The sequence below is a fragment of the Pteropus alecto genome, unplaced genomic scaffold (genome assembly GCF_000325575.1).
Source record: "Pteropus alecto unplaced genomic scaffold, ASM32557v1 scaffold312, whole genome shotgun sequence".
Classification (NCBI taxonomy): domain Eukaryota; kingdom Metazoa; phylum Chordata; class Mammalia; order Chiroptera; family Pteropodidae; genus Pteropus; species Pteropus alecto.
The window spans coordinates 404,577-411,877 of NW_006433948.1; positions in this window are offsets into that span (position 1 = coordinate 404,577).

Here is a 7,301-nt window from a genome sequence, read left to right on the forward strand (position 1 = left end):
TACTGTCAGTTTGGTTCTGAGGACTAATATTTCTAAAATGATTCTGGAGCAGTGGAGAGTAGAGTTAAAGATGTCAGGAAGTTTCTGATTCTAGAAGCTAAAGAGACAAGAAGGTTCTAGATTGGATGCTATAGCTGGAGATCTCAAGAGTCAGAGGTTGTCAGAATAGAAAGAATGAGAAAACTAGAATAGATTTTTGTGGCTGGGGAAAAGTGGTCTGCGGAGCTGAAGCCATCAGCCAAACTGTACTGGCGGGCTTCCTTCTGCCTCTCCGGGTCCACTCCTCGCTCTCCCCCAACCTGCACTCTGGCCCAGGAGGCCGACTTAAACATGATCAAGCCCCAGCACCCCTGGTCTCTGACTGGGTTTGGCCAGGGGGAACCCAGGCAGAATACTAGAGGGAGGGAGGAGAGTGAAATCAGGGTGTTTATTCTCCCAGCTCCTTCCGTGCCTTGTTACCTTGAGCTGGCTGTACCTCTCAACTTAAGGTCACAGCTCCTCTCCTGGCAGCTCCCTCCACAAGACTCTTGCATTCCAAATTTCAGTAACTCTGCGCTCTCACCTCTTCAGGTTTAAGAGTGGTGACAAAGCCTCAGTGTGAGTACTGCACTTGGCCTTGCAGTTTCTCTATACCCCACTCACACTTTTGTAAATAGTCTCTTTATTAAACCCTCCCTGTATACTCATAATTTGTATGTGCTCACTGTTTCCTTATGGGACCAAAGTGCAAGGGAATCTGTCGGAAACAAGCCTGTTCAAGTCCCTTTGAGCTCCAGACCCAAGTTAGAGAAAAGAGAAACCTGGTATCCTTTTCCTGTGTTCCTAAGGTGCCCTAAAATGCCCTGTGTTTGTTACCCTGGGGATCCTTTCACAGTGGGCCATAAGCGACACTCAAAATATTTGTCTGAGGGCCTAAGACACAAGCCCATTTAAAGGGGCAGAGACCCACTCCTTGGAAGAATTGTGAGCTTTCCATCATTTCAATTCACTCCCTACTTCATGTCTTTCATAGAGAGGGCTTCCAGTCTGGACCCAAGTCAGAAGGAGACATATATATTTTCCTACAAGCCCCAGGAAAAGCCCAGGAAAGCAAATCATTGATGAAACTTCGCAGGGCTGCTTGAACAAGGCAGGACGCAGAGGGGTTCAAACATGGGACATGGAGTAAAGACAAAGGAATGGCTTTCTGCTCCAACAGCCACATTTCCGTCAGAGTTGTCTCAGCCTTCCCATTTTGACTGATGTTACCCTTCTAGGGTCAGAAAGGCAGAAACAGACCCAGAGAGGGAAGATTGACTCGATAGAGATTGCATAGCAAGTCAGAGCTAGAATCAGATGAAGACTCGGGAGCTCTTGATTCTTGCCACTAGCTACCCGATTCCCAGTTAGAATCTGTTTCCCAGCTTCCCTCTGTTATTCTTATCCTGACGGGTAGGGATTTTGGAGAAGGGACCGCTTTCTCGACCCCACTAACCACCTAAAAGTCCACCAATGTTCTTGGACTTTGTTTTCTGAGAAATATCGAGAAGGGTGGTCTTAGCATTACCTGGATCTCTTTCTTCTTCCCAGTTACCAGGTAACCCATCTTCCCTAACACCATTGATCATGAGAGCATCCTACTTAGATAGAGAACACAAGACTATTTGGATCGAAGCTTTCAAACTGTGTCCCCCAAGGTGCTGCAGGGGCCACCATGGGGGTGTGAAGGAGAGAGTAAACAGGCAAGGCTCCAGTGCAGAATCCTCTTCTTCTAACTGCCCCTGCTCTCACCACCCCTGCTGTGCTCGGGCCACAGGCCAGCTCTTCCATCTTCCTCTTTTATATATCAGGCTTTGATTTGAGGTTTCATTTGAAAAAAAAAAAGTAAGTGCTGCTTAAAATAATTAGAAAATCACTGACTTATCATGCAGATGGGAAAATAGAGGCTCAGAGAGGAAAGGGCGTTTGTTCAAGATCACACAGTAAATCAATTAGTAGCACATCCAGTCAATCTAGGGCTAATGAACATTGTCTCTACATGACCTCAACCCAATTAGCATTTGGCATCGGCCTCATAGCCTTCCCTGCCAGCAGCCTTGGGATGAAAAGGGGCAGGAACCAACACATTATCCTGAGAGGATATAGCTGCAAAAGGGGAGCTACTACCCAGGCGTACATGGTGCCTGAAGACAGGAGCCCCCCACTTGCCCCCCTGGCTTCCAGTAGTTGCTTGGCACACCTAGTCCTGGATTGTGCAAAACCACCATCTCTGGCCTGGAAAGCTCCCCACACTCCCCTCTCCACTCCACATATAAGGTCCCTAGTCCATTAAAGAGGTTTCTACCCAATCAAATACATTTTCAACTTGGAACACAATCTTCAACTCTCCTAGCCGACCGCAGAGTGGTGGCTGGAGAAGGGGTGCTGACTGTCTTCCAGGCCAGAAAAGGATCTTGGCCACTGCAATAGCAATGTGGTGGCACCAACTGTGTTTGGGGCAAAGTACATTTGAGGAACTCTTACAGATCATGCTCTATTGCCAGAAAATTACAAAATGTGGCTCTCTTCACAGGCCAAGTCGTTGGACACAAAAGTGAAGGGGAAAAGTTGCAGAAGTAGATAGTTACAGCCCTCAGATAGGAAGCCTCTAGACTCTGCTTCTCTGGACAGACCCTAAAGTGAAAGAATGGCAATTTAAAGTTGGTGTTTGCTCCACTCAGGCCAAGTCTAGTGTCACCAGACATCTGATGTAGCAGTTAGGAGCAAAGACTGTAAAGTTAGACGGCTTTTGCACATCCTAGCTCTATCACATACTAGTTATATACGTTGGGTAGTTACTTGAAATTTTGTATACCTCAGTTGTTCTATATATAAAATGAAGATAATAACCTATATCATAGGGTAGTCATGAGGCCTAAATAAGATGATACATATAAAACACTTAGCTCACTGTCTAGGGCTACAGTAAGCCAACTCCATGTAGGAGTTAGCTGTCATCATGATTCTTTCCCCAGATCTTGGATCCGACCCAGAGTCTTGGGGGCCAGGACCCAGCCAAGTTATGACCTGAGAGGGAGTGAAAGGCAAAAATATGGAAATTATCATTTATCTTGTCCCTGTTCTGTGGTAGATATTTTACTCTTACATCAAACATATCATTGAACTCTTAAAACTTTGCAAGTTATGTATTGTATCTCCTTTTTTTTATATTAGGAGACTGTGGCTGAGAAAAGTTTAACAATTTACAAGCGTTGACTCAGTGTCAGGAGTCATACCCACGTATCTGTGCACCAAGTCCCATGTATATTATTTTTTCTTGTGGTCAGATAGAGTAGATGAGGACCCACATGACAGAATTGCCATTGGAGATTTGAAAGCAATGAATTGGAGGTGGTGTTTTATTGGCTAGGCCTCAAAATGAGAAATCTTCAAAATAGAAGGAAGGTTATGAGAATCCTTTGCATCCTGTTTTAGCATCTGAACTGTTTTAATCTTCTCCCAGTAGAATCTAACAACCATGGCCACTGCCTTCTTCTCTGTCTTCTGGCTATTCCAGATGGCAGACTCTGGGACAGTCTATCATTTATGACATCTCTGAAGAGTGCTTATGTGCAGTGGATGTCTCAGGACATTCTTGAGTATCAGAGCCAAATCCTTTGAGTCTTCATTGAGCAATAGAACACTGCACAAAACCCAAAGAAAGCAATCAGAGGAGAGCTATAAAAAATGTCGGTGGATATGGTGTAAAACACCAGAGCTAATGTCGTTGCAGAGTACATTCCATGGTTCCCTGGACTCTTCTGTCCTGAAGCACCACTTCTGGACATGGGAAAACCCTGGGTTAGCGAGAAAGCTTTGCCTGCAATCTGAACTATGCGTTCTGCTTCTAGGAGTGAAGAAATAGGATCAAGACTAGTCGATAACCTAGTCTTTGTATGTCAGTGTCAGCTTGTGGGATGGGAGGGGAAATCATGACTCTTGCCGGTGGAGGCAATTGTGAACTGAGAAACAGTTGTCTAGTCTGGGAAAGGGCAGAGGGAGACGGAGATAATGAAGAAGTTGTCATACAAGCAGGAAGACATTGGCTAGCTCACGAAGGAGTTAAACTTACAACAGGGCCCGACACATACACATAACAGTATAAATAGCTACTACTGAGAAAGAAAAGAACAGTGTTGGGCAATCAAGGAGAGAATTTCAGCTGGCTGAAAAAAGGTTGGAGCAGACTTCCTACATTAGACATGGCAGCAGTAGACTTTGTGGGGATCAGGTGTGAGTGGACGCTGTTTTCAGTCTTCAGAAGGCTGAGACTTAGGATAAGAAAAGAATAGTGCTGGGCTCAAGCTATAACTCCTTCACCAGCTCTCAAGTCCCAAGTCCCAAGTGCCTTAGAGTGCCCAGGCTCCTGTTGGCATTCAGTAAAGGATATTTATTATTATGCTCATAGGATGAGACAGGCAGGAGTCATGAATCTTGGCAGGAAAACAAGGCCAAAAGATTTGCTTTGACTAAAAGTCGTATAACTTGAAAGGTTTATTGCTGAACTGATTATGTAATGTAGCTTCGAAAGAGCAGTATTTAAGATAAAGATTTGAAGCCCTTAGGCAGGTTTGGAAAGAGAGTTGGGGAAAGGACTGAATGCATTAACAGAGCATTTAAGAACTGCCTGCCTTTTAAACCTAGTTTCAGACTATAAAGCAAGAAGCCAGTGGGGCATGGTAAAGGGCTCTAATTTGGAGTCAGAAGACCTGGGGTCAGCCAATGACTCACTGTGACTTCCAGCAAGTCCTTTCCCTCCTCTGTATATATGTGTTCCATACACAGTGGGTGGAGAATAGGGAGCAAGAGTTAGATTTAAAAATCACCAAAGGCCCTTTAGATCTACCATCTTAGGCTTCAGAGTAACCCTACCTTCTACACTCAGATGTTTCCTGCCCTACATCCTCCAGAGCTCACCAAAGAACTGAATTGGATCCGTCCTCCAGGTGAGCGTTCCTCCCTTGGTCCCTTCACTCTTGGTCAAATCCAGGTTCTCTTGGCCTAGTCCAGTAATTTTCCATTCTGGAAATTCTACAGACCACACAGATGATTTTAAAAGCACCAGGCCTCAGGCCCCACTCCTAGAGATTCTGACTTGCAAGCTCCCCTGTCCATCCCCATATGCAGCCAGTGGAAGGAAGCACTGGCTTAGCCAACCTTCCTGGTGGGTCTAATGTAAATAGTCCCAACCTCCTCAATCTTGGTTTCTTACCTCATTTGTGATCATCTTCACTTTTGTTCAGTGGTCCTTTGATCACCACAAACCATCCATTTCTAATGTATTTTCTACCCATGGGCTTATTATTTTAACACTGGTTAGTTCTTGAAACTAACTCTCCTAATTACTCAAACCAGGTCCAGATTCATTTTTAGGACTCTCATCTCTAGGAACTTAGGTAGTTGTTGTTAAATTGATTTGCATTTGTTGAGTCATAGCTTTGCAATGATAAATATCTCATTTGTGCAGATTATATTAATTGAGATTTTGTGCTATTTGATGAGAGGTTGAACTTACATTTATAATTACCTAAATTTATCCATTTATTAATTAATTCCTTTCCCTTTAAATTATAGAAATTTCTATAGAATTATAGAAAGATAACTTATATACCATAAAATTCACCCATTTAAAGTGTACAAACGAATGGTTTTGGATATAGTCACAGATAGGTACAACCATTATTAGCACAATTTCTGAACATTTTCATCATCTCTAAAGAAATCCCGTACTCTTTACCTGTTTCTCAATTAACTCGTGTAACCAAAACCCACATCCTTAAGCAACCACTAATTGATTTTTTGGCTATAGATTTTCCTATGTTGAAGTTTCATATGAATGAAATATACTATGAGAACTTCTATGACTGACTTCTTTCATTTAGCATATGTTTTTAGGGCTTATCCATGTTACAGAATGTATTAAGACTTCATTCTTTTTATGGCTGAGTAATATTCCAATGTATGGATATACCACATTTTCTTTATCCATTCATCCATTGATGGAGATTTGGGTTGTTTCTGCCTGTTGGTTATTATGGATAATGATGCTGTAAACAAATTTCTGTCTGGTTATGTTTTATTTCTCTTGGGGTATACCTAGGAATGGAATTACTGAGTCCCATGGAATTCTATTTTTAATTATTTGAGGAGCTGCCAGACTGTTTTCTGAAGTGTCTGTACAATTTTATATTTTTGCCAACAGTGTATGAGAGTTATAATTTCTCCACATCCTTGCCAACAGTTATTATCTGAGTTTTTGATTATTCTATCCATCCTAGTGGGTGTAAAGTGATATCTTATGGTTTGATTTCCCAGGTAACTAATTATGTGCTAATTGGCCATTTTCATATCTTTGGAGAAATGACTGCTGAGATCCTTTGCCCATTTTTAAATTGGGTTATTTATCTTTTTATTATTGAGTTGTTAGTTCCTTATTGTAGTGTGCCTGGCAATTAGCTTTTTTGATTGTGAGTACCTGACATTAAGCTTCTGATTGCCAACACATCTGCTTCAAAGACACCTCTCTCATCCATCTCGAATAAACACATTGCCAGCTACACAAGTAGATAACGAATGAGCCAGGCCGCCCCACCCATGAAGTTTCTCCTTTTTTAGAAAGCTCTGATTGACCTAGATAACTGATTGCTTGACCTCTTGCTTTTAACTTCCCATGCATAAGCCCCACTCCTAGATTTAAAATTCACCCAAAAGAATGAAACTGCAAAACCCTAGGCAACCCACTGTTGACCCAAATAAGGGCAGAACCCCAAGTTCTCTCTATCCCACTCCCTCCCTCCTCTCTTGATGTGTGGCTCCAGATATGTCATATACCCTCCAGGACCTGTGAGCACTAAACCTTATTTATTTCAAAGTTCCTCAGTGGTTGTTGCGGAGGCACACCTTGAATTCATGAGAACTACAAGGGCTGGTCCAGCCACAACATTGGCTCTGGTCAGGGAAATGTCGGGGGCGGGGGTCCTTGCCACAGTAGTATGGGCTCAGGTGAGCGTCCCCTGGCATTTATAGCAGATAGCATCATTATCAATGGGCTGAAACTGATCCTAAACGCTTGTGTATTCTAGATACAAGTCCCTTATCACATATATGGCTTGAAAATATTTTCTTTCATTCCTTGAGTTGTCTGTTCATTTTCTTAATGGTGTCTTTTGAAACACAGAGTTTTTTTAAGTTTTGATAGCGTTCAACTCCTCTCTCTTTCTTTCTCTCTCCCTCCTTCCTTCCCTCCCACTCCTCCTCCTCTTCTTCTTCTTCTTCTTCTTCTT